Genomic DNA, 21154 nt, shown 5'->3' on the forward strand with positions numbered 1-21154 from the left:
GGCCCTGGCTGCACCTGGAAATGAGTATATTGGCTCACCCCAGTCTTTGGAGGTGAGATGCAGGTATAGGTGTCTTCTAAAACCTTCCTGGAAGATTCTACTGTGAACCCTTCTGTGCTCAGTTGCTCAGTCGTATCCAAGTCTTTGCAACTCTGTGGACTGTGGCCCACCAGGCTCCTCTGTCCATGCAATTACCTAGGCAAGAATGGTGGAGTGGGTAGCCATTTCCTCCTCAAAGAGATCTTTCTGACCAGGGATCAAACCTGTGAATCCTGCATTGACAGGCAGATTCTTTACCACTGAGTCACCTGGGAAGGCCCTGTGAACAAAGATTACAGAATCACTATTCTAATACAAATCAACCTATTTTTTCTGGGCTAATAGCTATCCTAGCTGACCAGATCAGCTTAAATAGTTGCTTTAGGTGAACAACCTAAAGCTGGTGATGGAGGCTTTAATGGATCCTTGACTGAACTGAACTGAACTAAGGCCATGTGATAGGAGAGTCATGTTAATTGAGAGCCTGTTCACCTCTGTGTACTTATTTAGTCCATCTTTTAGATTGCTCAACAATGAAATTTTCCCACTCAGATCTTATTTTCTCAGGGCTTGAGATTTGTTTGATCTCAGGAATCTGCTAAACTAATTCATGCTATTAAGAGAAGCACATTTTAATGGCTGTTTTCTGAAGAGTTTACCCATTTTTTTTCTTGCCAATATAGTCTAATGGTGAAAATTTGATGTATATAAAACATTAAAAAATAGCTAAAGCAATTAAAGGTGATGAGATCTTGGAAAGCCTGTTAATAATAAGCAACTGACTTTCATACAGTGGAAAAAGCATGGAGTTTGAAGATCAGAGTTTGAATCCAATCTTTCATTCAAAAAATTACTGAATCACAGTCACTGTTGGAAGCTCTGGATATACAACAGTGAATAAGATGATTAAAATTACTTCTTTCATGAGAATAGCTAGACAAAAAAAAAAAAAAAAGCCCTTCTTCCCCAAACCCATCCCCTTTCCCTCCCAAAAGCAAAGTATTTCATATTGTGATAAATAAAACTAAAAAGAAACTATTAGGTAAGTGCAAATATAATTGCAGTTTTGGACCATGAATTTTAAATCATAACTAGGCTCAAATACGTCTTTATTAGTCAAAATAAGAACTGTTATAACAACACATTTTTGCCAACAGGAAATACGTTTGCTTATTCCTATAGCATAAACATCTGTTCTTCAGGATTCAAGGAATTCCTGGAAAGCATTTTCTGCATCCTGCTGGTTATGGAAGCATTTTCCCTGCAAAAAGTTGTTGAGATGCTTGAAGAAATGGTAGTCAGTTGGTGAGAGGTCAGGTGAATATGGCAGATGAAGCAAAGCTTTGTACCCCAATTCATTCAACTTTTAAAGCATCAGTTGTACAATGTGCAATTGGGTGTTATCATAGAGAAGAACTGTGTCCTTTCTGTTGACCAATGCCAGTTGCAGGCATTTCAGTTTTCAGTGCATCTCATTGATTTACATACTTCTCAGATGTAGTGGTTTCACCGGGATTCAGAAAGCTGTAGTGGATCAGACAGGTAGCAGACCAGCAAACAGTGACCATGGCCATTTTTGGTTCAAGTTTGGCTTTGGGAAGTGCTTTGGAGCTTCTTGGTCCAACCACTGAGCTCAGTCATCTCCAGTTGTTATATGAAATCCACTTCTAATCACACATCACAATCCAATTGAGAAATGGTTCATATGGTTGCATAGAATAAGAGAAGACACTCCAAAATGATGATTTTTTTTTTTTAATCTTTGGTCAGCTCACGAAGCACCCACTTATCGAGCTTTTTTACCTTTCCAATTTGCTTCAAATGCTGAACAACTGTAGAATGGTTGATGTTGGCTTCCTTGAGAATCAGCTTCTCTTCTGTGATTGCTCTCAGTTGGTCATTGTCAACTTTTGATGGCCAGTCACTATGCTCCTTATCTTCAAGGTTCTTGTCTCCTTTCAAAAATTTATTTAACTACCACTGCACTGTAATTTCTTTCTTTATTTTATTTTATTTTATTTTGCACTGGGACGACCCAGAGGGATGGTACGGGGAGGGAGGAGGCAGGAGGGTTCAGGATGGGGAACACGTGCACTGTAATTTCGTTAGCAGTTCCTGGGCCAAATGCATGGTTGATTTTGCAAATTGTATCCGCTGCTATACAACCCATTTTGAGCTTGAGTAAGAAAACTGCTCAAATTTGCTTTTTGTCTAACATCATTTCCCTAGCTTAAAATAAATGTAAAATAAGTTATAAATAATTAACAAGAAGTTTGAAGTCCCTAGTAGATAATGTAAGAGGAAGGGAAGAATTAGGTGAATCGTTTTTTCCTTCTTTATATTTGTCTTTTAAAGTCATCATTTGCCCAAGTTCTTTGAAACTTCTGAAAGCATACTAGTAGAAGCTATTGAGTTTCTTCAATCTCTAAAATGTCAGGTGAGATGGAATGCTTATGGGTCACAACAAAGGAATAAAAGGTCATCAATAATATAGCCCCAATTTCTTGGGTGAAGAGTGTGACATGATTAGTAATGAACAGTATGATGGTTGTGGGAAATGCCCCCGAATGTATTTCCCCAAAGAGATGGAAGACAGTTTCCAGAGCAGTGCATCTTGGCCTTGGCTGAACATCAAAATAACAGGGGGAGTTTAAAAAAAATACTAATGCTTAGGTTTCATTCCCAGAGATTCTGATTTAATTAGCCCCTAGTGCAATCTGGGAACTGGAATTTTCTAAAGTTCCCCAGTTGATTCTAATATGAAGTCAAGGTTGAGAAATACTGAGTAGAGACAGAGAATTACATGCATAGAGTAGCCCAAACAGGACATTCTCCTACCAAGGCAATCCAATAAATCCTCGGTACAGCCAGGTTCCTTCTGCCTTGTTTTGTTGCCCTACATTTTATCATTTCTCTTCTGCAGAGCACTAAATTCTCTTGCTGTTTAAAGGCAATAGTAACTGAAAAAGAGTGATTAAAAGAATGATCAATGCACAGCACTTACAGGAAAAAAGGAAAGAAAAATCCAAAGTTGGCTTTTAACACAACAATTTCCTTTGCTGGGCCAGTAATAACAGCTCAAGGGAGAATGGACAAAACTCTACAGTCATAGCTTTAACTTATTAATGTGAAAGTTATTTCCTTAAATTCCCCAATGGTGATTTTCAAAGCACCTTTTTCATTCATTTTACCAGAGGCCATTCATATTTAATCTGAGGTTACAGTGCTTTCAACATTTAATTCAAAAAGAAGTACATTTAAAAATTTCTCCCTAATTATATTCCCTTCACTAAACATGTGAAGATATGTCTAGCATGATAATTTCCACAAGTAGTGGAACATTTTTTTCAGTTTCAATAAGGATAAGGTTTTATAGCCAAGTTTTACTCTATGTTTGAATATTTAGTTAATATAATGAATCAAAAATGTGTATTGCATTTATATGCATCATTAGAATATTTTGTTTAAAATGTAAAGAAGCCATTGGGAAGTACATGGAGTCTCAAAATTTTGAACCATTTGAGGATGAGAGCTTAAATTAATAAATTATCCAAGTTATAGCTTGTTCAAATGGAAATGCAGTCAGGCATTCAAAATCATTGCATCACTGGCTAAAATGAAAATAATACAGTTATTTAGCTAGTATTTACATATGTTAAGTGTGTTCTCTGAACATATAATCATTATATAATTAATACATATAACATTCATATAAATCTTGTGAGGTAGACTAGTGTGTATCCATCTTACAAATGAGGGAATTGAGGGACAGAGAGCTGAATAATATATTCGATTTCCCACAGCTCTTAGGTTGCAGGCTATAATTCCTACTCAGGCAGTGTGGCTGCCAAATCCATATCTTAATCACTCTTCTGTGTTCAAGATTCCACTTTGCATAGAAGCAATCACATACTGACATCCCTGAGGTTCACTCCATTTAAAATACATTCTTATGTACTATAAAAGTTTGAATTTTTTTGAGCCACAAATATTCTAATCTCATTGTATATTTGACTACAGTTCACAGTAATAGAATAGATGTGTCCTGAAGGAAGAGACACAGGCTTCTCTGGTGGCTCAGATGGTAAAGGATCTTCCTGTAATGCAAGAGACCTAGGTTCGATCCCTCAGTTGGGAATATTCCCTGGAGAATGGAATGGCTATCCAACCCACTCCAGTATTCTTGTCTGGAGAACTGTCATGGGCAGAAGAGCCTGGAGGGCTACAGCCCATACACAAAAAGTCAGACACAACTGAAATAACTTAGCATCCATGCATCCACTTTCAGATGTTCAAGCTGGATTGTTAAGGCGGCAGAACCAGATATCAAATTGCCTACATACATTGGATCATCAAAAAAAAAAAAAAAAAAAGAGAGAGAGAGAGAGAGAGAGTTCAAGAAAAACATCTACTTCTGCTTTATTGACTATGCCAAAACCTTTGACTGTGTGGATCACAACAAATTGTGGGAAATTCTTCAAGAGTTGGAAATACCAGACCACGGCCTGCCTCCTGAGAAATCTGTATGCAGATCAAGAAGCAACAGTTAGAACTGGACATGAAACAACAGACTGGTTCCTAATCAGAAAAGGAGTACGTAAACGTCAAGGTTGTATACTGTCACCCTGCTTATTTAACTTATACGCAGAGTACATCATGTGAAATGTTGGGCTGGATGAAGCACAAACTGGAATCAAGATTGCCGGGAGAAATATCAATAACCACAGATAATGCCGATGACACCACCCTTACGGCAGAAAGTGAAGAAGAACTAAAGAGCCTCCTGATGAAAGTGAAAGAGGAGAGTGAAAAAGCTGGCTTAAAACTCAACATTCAGAAAACTAAGGTCATGTCATCTGGTCTCATCATTTCATGGCAAATAGAAGGGGAAACAATGGAAATGGTGAGAAACTTTGGGGGACTCCAAAATGACTGCAGATGGTGATTGCAGCCATGAAATTAAAAGACACTTGCTCCATGGAAGGAAAGCTATGACCAACCTAGACAGCATATTAAAAAGCAGAGACATTACTATGCCAACAAAGTTCCGTCTAGTCAAAGGTATGGTTTTTCAAGTAGTCATGTATGTATGGGAGAGTTGGACCATAAAGAAAGCTGAGTCCCAAAGAATTGATGCTTTTGAACTGTGGTGCTAGAGAAGATTCTTGAGAGTCCCTTAGACAGCAAGGAGATCCAACCAGTAAGTCCTAGGGGAAATCAGTCCTGAATTTTCATTGGAAGGAATGATGCTGAAGCTCAAACTCCAATACTTTGGCCACCTGATGCAAAGAACTGACTCATTTGAAAAGACACTGGTGCTGGGAAAGATTGAAGGCTGGAAAAAAGGGGACGACAGAGGATGAGATGGTTGGATGGCATCACCGACTCAATGGACATGAGTCGGAGTAAGCTTGGGAGTTGGTGATGGACAAAGAAGCCTGGTGTGCTGTGGTCCATGGGATCTCAAAGAGTCTCACACGACTGTGAGACTAAACTGAACTGACCCACCCCAGTATCCTTGCCCAAAGAATTCCATGGACAGAGGAGCCTGACTGGTTACATTACATGGGGTCACAAAGAGTCAGACACTGCTGAGCAACTAACATTGCTGCTGCTGCAGAGGAAGCAACACACTGCCAGCTGTAGGCTGATTCCTATATGATGGTCATGTCTTGAAACTGTCACCACATGTACTCTGGTTCTTCATTTTACAGGTATAATAACTCGGTTGTGTTCATGCACTCAGTGCTGATCAAGCTATTAGAGACAAATTTATTAAATAAAGCTCCAGAATGACAATGTATCCACTGTATATTAGGGGTTATATTTATCTTTTCAAAAATTGTAAAATTCATGTCTTCTGCTTAGGAATTTTCAGTGCTCCTTGGAAACTAAATCCAGATTATGTGTTTTCTTGTTGACTATGGGCTCAAAGCAAAGAAATTGAATGCTACTTGCTAAAATAAGTATCTTTTAAAATATGTATACAGAAGTAGAATAAACAAAAATATACCTCACAGAAATTACTACCTGAAAGGGTTACTATAAACACTTTCAGGTATTTTTTCATATGCTAAAAAATAGTTAATATAATGTATTCTGAAAATTTTATTATAAGTTAATTTTTATCTGATGATATAAACATGCTCAGCCAGTTCAGTTCAGTTCGCTCAGTCGTGTCCGACTCTTTGCAACCCCATGAATCGCAGCACGCCAGGCCTCCCTGTCCATCATCAACTCCCAGAGTTCACTCAGACTCACGTCCATCGAGTCAGTGATGCCATCCAGCCATCTCATCCTCTGTTGTCCCCTTCTCCTCCTGCCCCCAATCCCTCCCAGCATCAGAGTCTTTTCCAATGAGTCAATTCTTCGCATGAGGTGGCCAAAGTACTGGAGTTTCAGCTTCAGCATGATTCCTTCCAAAGAAATCCCAGGGCTGATCTCCTTCAGAATGGACTGGTTGGATCTCCTTGCAGTCCAAGGGACTCTAAAGAGTCTTCTCCAACACCACAGTTCAAAAGCATCAATTCTTCGGCGCTCAGCTTTCTTCACAGTCCAACTCTCACATCCATACATGACCACTGGAAAAACCATAGCCTTGACTAGATGGACCTTTGTTGGCAAAGTAATGTCTCTGCTTTTGAATATGCTATCTAGGTTGGTCATAACTTTTCTTCAACATGCTCAGTAGAAGTAATTAGATTATATGTTATATATGATTATAATTACACATTATATATCTTCTTTGATTATAAAAGTAACTCAAGGAATAATACTTGATCATTGTTTAAAAAACAGAAATTTCAAAGAAATATAAAAAACAAAAAATTTTCTTATAGCTCCAAAACTGTGATTCAGCTCACATATATTGATTGTGTACCTGCTATGCATGAAGCAATCCAGAAGGCTTGAAGAGATGTCAGAAAAACAAATGTTCAATTAGCATATAGCATGATATACTATTATGATATAACCATATGATGTGTGGGAACATAAAACTGGGGAGCTTAACTCAAAGAAGGCTTTCTGATTCAGCTAAAACAGAAATTGATAGAAGAAAAGTGTTAACTTATTTAAACACACTTAGGCATGCATGTTGAGAAATAGTCTGGCAGCCTCTCGAAATATTAAAAATAGAATGATGCTGTTACCCAGCAATTCCACTCCTACCCAAAAGCAATAGAACCATGTCAGCACAGTAGCTTGTACATGAATGTTTACAGCAGTTTTATTCATAATAGCCAAAAAGTAGAAATATACCAGAGGTCCATCAAGTGATGAATGGATAAGTAAAGTGTGGGATAACCATATAACAGATCATTACTTGCCCCTAGAGAGTAATGAAATGCTGATGTATGCTATAGTATGGATGCACTTTGAAAACATTATGCTAAGTAAAAAAAAAAAAAAAAAAAAAAAAAAAGTTGCAAAAGACCACCTGTTATATTCTGCCATTTATATAAAATGCCCAGAATAGGCAAATCTATAGAGACAAAATAAATTGATTAGTCATTGCCTGGTGCTGATGGGAACAAAGGAAGGGAAATAAAGATTAGGGGTGGGGATGAGGGCTAAAATGTGTGGGGTTTCTTTTTGAGAATATGAAAAATATCCTAAAATTGTTTGTGGTGATTTTTTTTACAACTGGTAATATACTAAAAACAATTGAATTGTACATTTTAAATGGGTGAATTGTATGTGAATTATATAAAAGAGAATACATTTAGAGATAAATCTCAAGTATGCATCTTTTTATACAAGATTTCCATTTTCAGGATTTTGATAGTCCTTAAAGAAATCCTATGAGGCATACTGAAAGAGTTAGATTGGTAGGCTTCATTTCCAAGATTTTCCATTTATAATGAATTTTGGGCCGTTGGCCAGAGTCAGGACTCAAATTCAGAACTATTGATTTCACACAGAATTTTCTATTTGAACTTTTAAAAGCTTATCTAAAGTATGTCATTATTTATTACAGTAAAAAGAATATAGTGATGTGGTGTTTTACACATTAATATAATTAATAATGTTTGTATTACCTCAAATATATTTTTTAAAATGGAGCTTAGGAAATAATGAGATTGTACCAAAGGCATTAGGCATATGGAGATGGAGAATGGAACATGAGATCTAATGGCCAAGAAAGACTTTGTTTTGCCCTAACTTATGCTTGCTTGTCGTGATAGAGAAGGGGTCAGGTAGCAAATGGGAGTCACCTTAGAGGATATCCAAGTCATCTAATTGGGGAAGTGGGAAAAATGAATCAACTGTTGAAGAGAATATGAGAGAATAAGTCTAAATGATTAAATGATCCATTTGTGAATAGATACACAATGGAATATTATTTGGCCATTAAAGAGAAGGAAATTCTGCCATTTCTGACAACATGGATGGACGTTGAGGGCATTATACTAAGTGAGGTAAATTAGACACAGAAAAACAAATATCGTGTGATCTCACTTGTAGAATGAATCTAAAAAACTTCCAACTCATAGTAACAAGGAGTGAAATGGTGATTGCCAGGAGGTAGGAGGTGAAGGGAATAGGGAGGTATTGTTCAAAGGGTATAAGTTTAAGTTATAAAATAAGTTATGGAAATCTAATGCACACTACAATGACTATAATTAATAACACTGTATCATGTACTTGAAATTTGCTAGGAGAGTATATAATAAGTATTTAAACCACATACACACACATAATGATTACTATGTGCTGTGATGGATATGTTAATTAGTTTGTGGTAATAATTTCACCCTGTATATTAAACCACCACATTGTATAATTCAAATATATATAATTTTTGTTTGTCAATCATAACTCAGTAAAGCTGAGAGGAGACTTCTGGAGAAGAAAAATAATTAGCTATCATCTCTGCTTGGCCACTTACTAGCTGGATGACTTTAGATGAGTCAGTTACCACTCTCATCATTGGCACCCTCCCTTGTAAAATTGGAATTTCTTATCTCATTGGGTTGATGTTAAGATTAAAGGACTCAAGTTGAAGAAACCCTCAGAGAGGCCTGGTACATAAGAAAGGCTCAATGAATGTTTTCTGACTGTTGGTGAAATAAGAACTTCATACACTTGAGTTAATCATCATCTAGGATTTTTACCCTATCTTATCTTGATTTCTTCTTGACCTTTTTATTTCATTTCTCTTGTACATTCTTAGGCCCTTTCTTGAGAGACTCCTATCAGGGAGGAAAAATTGTTCCTCTATCCTTGTAGGTTCTTGATTGAAACCTGTTTGACATAAAAAGACAGATTAACAGGAGGAAAACAAATTTAATTATTTATATAAGTAGAGGAACCCTGGAGAGGTCTGAATCAAAGAAATGACCATAGCAGGAAGGACTCACACCTTTTTAACAGACGAAACAGTAAATCTGAGAGGAATATATGAGATAAAGGGATTTGCACTTAGGATATTGAAATGATGAAGAAGTAACAGGTTTGTTGATATAAACTTCTTGTTTCTACATTCTCTGTCTCTGGCAACAAGGATGCCTTCTCCCTTCTGATCAATACCTAGGTGTGCTAACAGTGCTACTTGCCCCGAAGTATTTCACTTTATGAAAAAGTTATGCTTTTCTAAATCCTACCTATACTTCCATAAATATTCTGTTTGTTAAGCTCAGACGGTAAAGCGTCTGCCTGCAATGTGGGAGACCCGGGTTCGATTCCTGGGTCGCGAAGATCCCCTGGAGAAGGAAATGGCAATCCACTCCAGCACTCTTGCCTGGAAAATCCCATGGATGGAGGAGCCTGAAAGGCTACAGTCCATGGGGTCACAAAGAGTCGGACACGACTGAGCGACTTCACTTTCAGACAAAGTATACAACTTTAATATCATACCTACTTCCCGCCAAGAGCCTGATTGATATATAGTTTCTCTTCATTACAGTTGTAGCAATGTACACATAACAATTATGAGGGGAGAGTAAGACTACCTCTCTTTAATAAAAATGATAAAGGGAGAAGAACAAGAATCAATTTAATAAGACAATTTCTGTTGTGTGTTGCAAATTAGGGAGGAAGATATACATTCATGAATTTGAATGGAGAAAGGGTCCTAAGGGAAGGTGGCTGATTAGAGGGAAAATGCAGATTAGCATTAAGATCCTATCCAGAATTGATCAATAAGGATTTCATTTCATGCTCATTGTCTGTGCCTGACAGACATGGTGCCATTGTGGTGTTGTGGGTGTACAACGATAAAGAGGCTGGGTGTGATCCCTGTCATGAAAAATAGAGGCAATATCTCTGATAGAAGAAGGAGCATGTAGAAAATCTCCAAGGCAGTGGGGTAAGTATGAGGAAGAAAAGGAGTGTCCATGTCAGAAATGAAAATAAGTTTGTTGTGGTTGGTAAGTTTGATAAGAGTGCAAAGTAAGAAGAGGTGAGACATAATGCTGTCTTGCATCAATATTTGCCTCATTACTCACAGTAGAAAGAATACAATATGAGCTGGGCAGGAAGACTCTGATAAGCATGGGAAGAAAGGGATATTAGAATCTGTGATCAACCATGCTATCTTCCTTTTAGCTTTAAACTTTGAAAGTTAAATTTTAAGAAATTCACAGTTCCAGCAGATGGAAAGAGATAACAATTTAACTTGGAACAGCCCTTATTATTTTCTCTCCTTGTTAAAAATTTCTTTAGACTCTGGAATCTCCTGGGTACATTTTGATAGCAGATTTGATTTCCTGAGTAACAAACTTGAATTTTGAGGTAAAATGCCACTTGTTTATATGTTTCATTTAGAAAAGGAAATATAATTTCATAAGAAAGAATGAATCACAAAAAGAAAATCATTTTTTTGAAAAACTGAGGTAATATTTTAGACATAGAAAATATAGGTGTACAATTCACAATGTTTAGACACTCATAACTGTAAATTTAAAATTCTACTCTTAAAAAATCTTAGAAATTTAACACATAATCAAAATCATGCCTGAAAAATGGAGGCAGTATATTAATATATTTTTATAGAATATCTTCATCGTGGCAGTTTAAAACTCAAGTTTATACATGTCATGACAGGGATCACACCCAGCCTCTTTATCATTGTGCACCCACAACACCACAATGGCACAATTCAGAGCTGAGAAACCTTCCAGAGAATAATGCAACTATGACTTCAGTAGAGGATGACCCATGTGGTCTAAGCCATCTCTGGAAAGACTATCTCTGTGTCTGATTTTGGAACTTGAAGTCTACTGGTCAAGTAGACTCTTGCAGGCAGAATTCCACAGGAGGGGCTAGAACCCCACAAAGATGGACGAAAACATATGTCTTTTTTGTTGTCTCTGATATCAGTGACTGAGTATGTGCTTGGTATAGAGCAGAAGCTGGAGCCCTTAGTCATGGAAATAAGCACACACAACTAACCCAATAGTCAGAGAAACTGAAGAAAAGAATCGAGGGAAGACAGGGTAACTGCAGGTCCAGCTGCTGTGAGAAAGAGCAGAAAATCTCTCTTGCAGCTTATTCCAACAGGACACAGGGAATGGAATTTGGGGAAATGCAGTTTAGCCTGGCAAGGTGACCCATTACAAAGCCATCAGAGAATCCCAAAGTTATGCGACGAGTACCAAGTATTTATTTATCAAAGTTTTTATCTTCACTTGAATTTGGTGTGGGTGTGTTATATATTATGTGGTAGAAATTTTTTTCCATGACAATAAGCAGTTTTTCCAACCTTCTATATCAGCCAGTTTTCACCTTGTGAGCTATAACTGTTGCCATATACCAAGTTACTAACAATAGTACAGTCTATCTATTGCTGTGCCAGTGGTCATTGTTATTGTTTAGTTGTTAAGACTTGTCTGACTCTTTTGCTACCCCATGGACTGTAGCTCACCAGTCTCCTCTGTCCTTGGGATTTCCCAGGTAAGAATACTGCAGTGGGTTACCATTTCCTTCTCAAGGGGATCTTCCTGACCCAGGTATTGAACACATGTCTCCTGCATTACTTCTGAGCCACAAGGGAAGCCAATGGTACACTGTCTCAATTAGTTTAGATTTTAGTAAATCTGGTAAAACATACAAAGAAAAGATATATTTTAATGAAAATGAGTTAACTAGAGTGAAAGGTGAGCAAAATTAATATTGAAAAAAATACTAAGCAGAATAAAAACAATGTTGAGGGGATAAACACAAAGATAGAAGTACATTTACTGGGATGTCATTTATATGATATTTATGTGACATTTAACTCATGCAAAATTGTTATTTTTCAGTCTCTATGTCATGTCCCACTCTTTGTGAACCCTTGGATTGCAGCATACCAGGCTTCACTGTCCTACACTATCTCCTTGAGTTTGTTCAAAATGTCCATTTGGTAGGTGATGCCATCCAAACATCTCACCCTCTGTTGTCCCCTTCTTCTCCTGGCTTCTCTTTCCCAGCATGAGGGTCTTTTCCAATGAGTTGGCTCTTCCCATCAGGTAGACAAAGTTTTGGAGCTTCGGCTTCAGCATCAGTCCTTCCAATGAATTTTCGGGGTTGACTTCCTTTAGGATTGACTGGTTTGATCTCCTTGCAGTCCCAAGGGACTCTCAAGCATCTTCTCCAGCACCACAACTAGAAAGCATCAATTCTTTGCTGCTCAGCCTTGTTCGTGGTCCAACTCTCACATCTGTACATGACTTCTGAAAAAACCATACCTTTGACTATACTTACCATCATCAGCAAAAGTGATGTCTCTGCTTTTTTAATATGCTTCCTAGGTTTGTCATAGCTTTTTTTCCAAGGAGCAAGCATCTTTTAATTTCATGGCTACAGTCACCATCCACAGTGATTTTGGAGCCCAAGAAATACAGTCTGTCACTGTTTTCGTTTTCCCCCATCTATTTGCCATGATGAGACCAAATGCCATGATCTTCGTTTTTTGAATTTTGAGTTTTAGGTCAACTTTTTCTCTTTTCTTTCACTTTAATCAAGAGGCTTTTTAGTTTCACTTCAATTTCTGCCATTACAGTGGTATCATTTGCATATCTGAGGTTGTTGATAGTTCTTCCAGCAATCTTGATTCCAGCCTGTGATTTATCCTGCCTGGCATGTCACATGATGTTCTCTGCATAGGAGTTAAATAAGCAGGTGACAATATACAGTCTTGACGTACTCCTTTCCCAATTTGGGACCAGTCCATTTTTCCATTTCTAGTTCTAACTGTTGCTTCTTAACCTGCATACAGGTTTCTCAGGAGACAGGTAAGGTGGTCTGGTATTTCCATCTCTTTACCAATATTCCACAGTTTGTTGTTATCTACACAGTCAAAAGGTTTTAGTGTAATCGGTGAAGCAGAAGTAGATGTTTTTCTGAAATTCTCGTGTTTTTTTTTTTCTGTGATCCAGCAGGTTTTGGCGATTTGATCTCTGGTTCCTCTGCCTTTTCTAAATCCAGCTTGAAAATCTGGAATTTCTTGGTTCATGTACTGTTGAAGCCTAGTTTGAAGGATTTTGAGTATTACCTTGCTAGCATGTGAAATGAATGCAATTGTGCAGTAGTTTGAACATTCTTTGGCATTGTCCTCCTTTGAGCTTGGAAGGAAAACTGACTTTTTCCTGTCCTGTGGTCACTGCTGAGTTTTCCAAATTTGCTGGCCTATTGACTATAACACTTTTACAACATCAGCTTTTAGAGTTTGAAATAGCTCAGCTGGAATTCCATCACCTCCACTAACTTTGTTTGTAGTGATGCTTCCTACGGCCCACTTGACTTCACATTCCAGGATGTCTGACTCTAGGTGAGTGATCACACCATCCTGGTTATCTGGGTCATGAAGGCCTTTTTTGTACAGTTCTCCTTTGTATTCTTGCCATCTCTTCTTAATCTCTGATGCTTCTGTTAGGTCCTTACTGTTTCTATTCTTTATTGTGCCCATCACTACATGAAATGTTCCCTTGGTATCTCCAATTTTCTTAAAGAGATTTCTAGTCTTTCCAATTCTATTGTTTTCCTTTATTTCTTTGCATTGTTCACTTAAGAACACTTTCTTATCTATCCTTGCTATTCCTTGAAACTCTGCATTTAGCTGGGTGTATCTTTCCCTTTCTCCTTTACCTTTCACTTCTCTTCTTTTCTCAGCTATTTGTAAAGCCTCCTCAGACAACCATTTGCCTTGTTTCATTTCTTTTTCTTGAGGATGGTTTTGGTCATGACTTCATGTGCAATGCTGGGAACCTCCACTGATAGTTCTTTAGGTACTCTGTCTACCAGATCTGATCCCTTAAATCTATTAACTATAGGCATATAATGAAAATAAACATAATATAAATGATACAGAAAAGAGTATATTGATAGATTATACAAGGGCCTTCAAATGTATTAGTAACCTTTTTGTGTATTTGACCATATTAAAATAATATGTCCTGTTTTCAGAATGTCTAGTTAGATGCTTCAGAGCAGTCCCTAATGATGTTTTGTGCTCAGCACTTGGTCCTGGAAGAGCTATTCCTCGTTAATATGTCACAGTATCACTAAGTGCCTTAGCCTTGTGACCATGAGGAACAGGGTAAGTTGTGGGGAATTAATATTTGTACTGCACATGTGGAGATTTGCAGAAGACTGGATCTTCTCTGTGAGTGAGGTTTACACTGTAGAGACAATTCAGGTTCCATATAACTTCTTTCAAATATTTCATCTTGGGTGCTTAATAGAGACCCAATAGGCTAGAATTTTAAGTTTTGTTCATTTTCAAATGATAACAAAATGCTGATTGATAATGGACCAGTGGATGGGCAGTAAATACTTGGCATTGAATTTCATAAGCTATTTTAATTCCCTAATGTAATTAATAATATTCAAGATTTCTGCTTACTTTGAAACACTCTGCCTCAGTAGAGATATGAAAAATAAATGTAATGAGACATTGACATTCAAAAAGAGCATACTTATCAACTAGTCTGCATATAAAATTGCAGTACTTCACTATAGAAAATGTAGTGTTTATAAAAAGAATTCATGGAGAGTATTTTAAAAGTAGAAAGATAAAGGAACTTAAGGTTCTCTCATTTGAACATCAAAGGATTTACCCCTAAGGTTTACAGGACAGAATGCAGGCAATGCCTTCATCCTTTTCATCTTCAAATACCACAGTTACTTTCAGAACCCTTTTGAAGGGTTGCCAGTTTTACTAAGGTGCAACAGTCCCTCATCCAGAAGCAAAAGTTTGCACTAAGGATAAAATGTCTTTTTTTAAACTTTCATAGCAAAGCAAAAACTTTTCTTTAATAAGCAATTCCAAGTTGCTTATTAAAGATAAAAATTCACAGGCATATTGTACTTAGGTGATAGTAAAGAAAATTTGGGCTTCCCTGGTGGCTCAGATGGTAAAGAATCTGCCTGTAATGAGGGAGACCTGGGTTCAATCCCTGGGTTGAGGAGATCTCCTAGGGTATGGCAACCCACTTCAGTATTCTTGCCAGGAGAATCCCCATGGACAGAGGAGCCTGGTGAGCCACAGTCCATGGGGTCACAATGAGTCAAACATGACTGAGAGACTAAGTGCGCGCGCACACACACACACACAGGGAAGATTTGAGAAAGTTTTATGAATTGGTTAAGATGTATAGTGTGTGTGTGATTGTTCTTTTATTTTTGTTAGCCAAATAAATAGGAGGATTCATTTAAGATTATCTATTGCATTTCACCTTGCTGAATTACAGATTTTAATAAAATTCTCCGTCACTGCCTCAAAAGCCCCTGATTCCATGGAAACTACATTTGAGTGCACACACACATATGCACACATGTGTTCTTGAGGAGAAAAGCTTTGCGTATATCTAACTTGATCATAGAAATAGATTGCTGTTGTTTTATTAAGTGTGGAGACAGTAGAGCTCTTTCCAGTTCTACTTTGCATTTCTTAATAGAGTATATGTTTTTTTCTAAATTTGTTGACTGCAAGCAAGCTGTCTACAAAGGCCTGTGTTATCCTGAGTTGGCACACAAAATAAAAGTAATTTCTTAAGCCCTACCTGGAGAGTTGGGAGATATTAAATGAGCTTGTCAAACACTATCTAAAAATCCAATAAGTCAATTGAAGGAGGTTTGTTTTTTTTTTTTTTTTTTTTAATATTAACTTGACTGGATGAAAATGTATCTCTTTGGAAACACTGTCAAAAATGTGAACTGTGTAAAACTGGTGCTTTATCTATTGCTTTTTGTTTGAAATGAGCAACATAGAAATTAATATAAGGGTTTCCTCTGCCTCAGTTTGTTCTTGAAATAAGGGAATATACTTTGTTAGCTATAAAAGAATAGACCCCACTCTAGGCCCTTTTGATGAGATCATGCATTATGTACCCTTTCTTTACTTCTCCTCCCATCCTTGCCTGCTCATAAGCATTCATAGAACCTTCTAGAAAGCTGTAACATTAGCAACTTCAGCCTTCAAAGGGGGTACCAGGAACTTTCAAATTGTTGGTCTTACAGTTTTAATAGTCTTCCTCTGAGATTAATAGAGAAGTAGTTTTCAGAGACCACCAAAGACTGGAAGACTGTATCCCTTCACTAAAGAACATTCACTGAAAGACCGGAAAGTTCTGTGACAATTTTATGCCATGTTCCCAGTCTTAAGAAGGTAAGCTTGGGGGTGGAATTTTACGGTACATTTTTCTTCTATATCCCATTCCTGCTTGTTATTCATTTAAGCAACATATATTGAGCAAGAGTTATTGATTTAGCATTGGAGTGGTAGAGGTGATGACTCATGAGGAATAGCCTATTAAGGAAATAACCTATCTTTACTTGGGCTTCCCAGGTGGTACAGTGGTAAAGAATCCATTTACCAATGCAAGAGATACAGGAGACACAGATTCTATCCCTGAGTCAGGAAGATCCCCTGGAGTAAGAAATGGCAACTGACTCCAGTATTCTTGCCTGAAAATTCAATGGGCAGAGGAGCCTGAAGGGCTACAGTCCATGGGGTCACAAAGAGTTGGACACAAGCAGATGACCCTTTACAAGTGGAATAACCTTAGTTTATATGACAGCCTCTCTTCTATTGGTGAATGACATTTCTGAACCTCAGTTTTCTTATTTGAAAGATAGAAATTAAATAAAAAAAAATAGAAATCTCCTAGGATTCTGTGATTGTCATATTAGGTATTAGGTTGAAATTTGAAGACGTGGAATAGAGAAAGGGACACTTGAGCCAGAAGAACTTTGCTTGATGTGTGAGGAATGTGATTTGCTAAAGTTTTGAGTTTTACTCTGTAGGCAATGGCTGGTGGTTGATGGATTAAAAAAAAAAACTGGCATTGCAGTTTGGAAAGTAAATCAACATGGTCCCAAAGTGCCATATGATACATCATGAAAACAAGCATATGCATACATGTTAGATTACCGAATATTGTTTTAAAAATCATTCCCACAGCTTCACTTGATGGTAAGAACAGTGATTTTCAAACTTATGTTTCCCATAGAATCCTCTCTTTAGATGAAATCTTAGCCAGGAGCATAAACAAATAAAACAGATAAAAGCAGAGTGATTCTATTGAAGATGGGTGAATCAAAAGACTTTTCAGCTGCAAAGTACTAAGTATTCTCTTCGTCCTCTGAATTTTTATAATACTCATTGTCTAGATCTATCACCTCTTGCCAAATTATACACCCCCTTAAATGTTGTTTTTATGTAACCCTGTAATATCATGTTGACTAAATCGTGAGCTCTCTGTGATAGCGATCACAATTTCTAAAGCTTTTTATTTCCCCCAACACATTCAGCAATGTCTTTCATATAGTAGATGTTTCCTACTATTGATATGTACATGTTTTCAAATTAATAGAATATCATGAATATGAAGGCTTGCAAATGAAAATTCATTTATCTCTACATTTTTCAGGAAGTGTTCCCTTAGGTTACTTAGATCCACACAGTTTAAAAAATGAAACAATCAAAGTGCTATGTGTCAGAAATATCAAAGTAATCTATGTCAGAAAAGTGAAATGTGTGTTAAATTCACCAGATGAATCTCTCAGAAAACTAATGCATAATAAAGTCATCCTTGATAATGCTTTGTATATAATGTGGGCACATAAAAAGCAGTACAAGAGTTATAGCTCAGATAAAATTCTGTGTTTTTACTTACTGAACTGATGTACCTTTCACTGGGGGTAAAGTAGACTTACTGTCAAATCCAACCAATTTGTAGCTCTCTGAAGAGAGAGGAGGCCAATACAACTGGCTTAGCACAAATAATCAGGGCTTGAACTAAGAGGATGGTGGTGAGGATAAAAAAGAAAATGCCAGAGATGTTTTCTTCCTTATTTTTAGCTCCATATTAAGCTAAGCTTGTACTACACACAGAAAATATGAGATGAGAAATTGCCTGCAATTGTCAAAAGACTTCCTGTACATTGAATTTTGTCCAGTATTACTTTAAAACTTTTGGCAAAGCAAGTCTCTTGTGCGTATTTCAGTGAAAATTGATTCTATTGATAATAAATAGCTGGAGTGTTTAAAGGTTCATCCATTCTGAATTTTAAACAATTCCCCACAGAGGAATACACACACACACACACACACACACACACACACACACACACACACACAGACATTCCCTCCTTGCTTGCTTGCTTGTACAAAAGTTAAAGAAGCAATCAAATACATGGAATCTGTATATCATTTATTTTATACACTCATTGCAAGTAGTACTTTGCAATGTTTTCCAAATAATTGGATAATTTATGTTGGCAAACTTCCTCAAGTATCTTTTGAAAAGGTTCACTAGAAAAGTGATAGCAATTAAATCTTTGTAGCCACATTTAAAGTTTATATTTTGTTTATACAAGTTCACATCTTATAGGTGCTGTATTCCATTCAGAAATGCTAAGTGTAATTTTGAGCCATAACTGCTTGTCAAATGTTTTCAGTTTTTATACAAGTATTCTGTAATCTCTGCAGTGACATAGCTGTGTGTGTATATGTGCTCTGTCATGTCTGACTCTTTGTGACCCCATGGACTATAGCCCACCAAGATCCTCTGTCCGTGCAATTTTCCAGGCAAGAAATACTGAAGTGGGTTGCCATTTCCTCCTCCAGGGGATCTTCCTGTCCCAGGGATTGAATCCATGTCTCTTGTGTCTCCTGCATTGGCAGGTGAATTTATTACCACCACGCTACCTGGGAAGCCGAATAGTTAGGGTGTGTCTTCTTCAAGTTAGAGTGTCTTTTTCAAGAAGGGATAATAGTCACTTGTACTGCCCCTTCAATGGGCTAGAGATCATACTTAGGATTTGAATATCTCACCTGTGAGATATGTGTGTTCCTTATATCTCACCTGTGAGATATGTGTGTTCCTTGAGTGAACTTTGGTCTTCAAGGTGATATATATATATATATATATATATATATATGTTTTAATTTTTAATTTTTTGCCCAAATATTTTGTGAAATAATATAGTCAGAGAGCACATTTATGGCAATTTAATGAACACTCAGAAAGCCCCTTTGCTCTGAACACGTTAAGATAATCCCCCCCCCAATATTTATGGTATGAATAGCTTAGAATTTGTTGGAACCTTTTGTAATCACTTAGAAATTTCAAGATCACATGGCCTAGACATTAGCGTCGTCTTCATTAGAAAATAAGAAACATGAAAGGTTCCTTTTGGGATCAAATGAAAGACATAACATAGCAAAGATATAACAGTTTCTTAAAGAAAACAGCAAATTCAAATAAAATGATCTGGGCATTGAAACAAGTAGGACAAACTCATTTTGATTTTCAAAGGAAATTATGACTTTATGAATTCTGAATAGTAACTTGGAAACTTCTCATGTAAAATGAAATAGTGAAGATGGAAATAAGGGCAAAACCAAGTGACAAATCCATGTGGGACTCAAAGGATAAAAATGTAATCTCTTAAAAATGTAAATTGGTAAAAATGAATCAAAATTTAAAAGACTTGGCCTATGTATTATACTTCTAGAAATTTTCTTTTACAGGTATATTTTCTCAGATACACACAGATGTACAGAGATTCTGTGGAGGCATTGCTTATAATAATTTATTAAAATGAAAGTAGCTGAAATAAATAAAAGTTAGGAAACTGTTAAATAAAATCATAAAAACACTATATGAACATGAAAAGAACAAACAAATCACAACAATAATGTTACCAGTGATATTCATCATCTTCAGTTGGTACATGTATTTAGGGAGTAGCATAGTGTAGTTTTGGGGAGAATATTCTAGAATGTGACCTGGATGAAATTGTATCCCTATCACTTCCAAACTCTGAGCCTCAGTTTACCTATCCACAGTGGGTTTAGCTAAGTCTCTATTTTATAGGTTGGAGAGAAGCTTATAAGTGAAGTCTGTTCAGTACATAGTAAGTGTTAACTATTATAATTACCAAAATAGGGTTTTTATCTTTACATTTACCATAAGAGACAGGTAACATTGTTATCCCGTTTTATGTATGAAGAATAAGATTGGTTACCAGAAAGACACACCATTGATAATCAGCAAAGTAAATAATTGTTTTTATCTTTTCAATAATATTTATGGAGAATCAAATTTATATTAGGCCCTAAAGAACAAGGTAGTAAGAATGCCTACAAAATCTTTATCATCCGGAAGCTCACATTTTAGAAAGAAAGGTAAACAATTAGCAGATAAATACATAATGTCAAGGAGACTAATACTAAGTGCTATCAAGAAAAATGAAGTAGGGCCAGTGAATAAAGTGTAGTGGGAGAAAGTTGACAGAGAATGGCCTGAGAATGGGGAACTACATATAAAAGAGAGCTTAGAGGTGACTAAGAAATCTGTATCAAGAAGTTATGTAATCTATATAGATGGAGAGAGGGCCTTCCAGGCTAAGGGGACCACAAGTACAAAGTTAAAGTGAGGATGTTTTCTGGATGTTGAGAACCCAGGCATTGACTCTGCTCTGCAAATGTGGAGTGTGAAGATGCACAGGTACTGATTTGGAAAGACATCCAAGATATACCTAAGAAGTTGAAAGAGATAGCTATATACAGTATGGACTATGTAATTTATATTGTATTAACAGTAAATCTTCCTCAGTGATCAGTGCAAAGAAATAGAGGAAGACAATAGAATGGGAAAAACTAGAGATCTCTTCAAGAAAATTA

This window comes from Bubalus kerabau, chromosome 3 (assembly GCF_029407905.1).
Source record: "Bubalus kerabau isolate K-KA32 ecotype Philippines breed swamp buffalo chromosome 3, PCC_UOA_SB_1v2, whole genome shotgun sequence".
Lineage (NCBI taxonomy): Eukaryota > Metazoa > Chordata > Mammalia > Artiodactyla > Bovidae > Bubalus > Bubalus kerabau.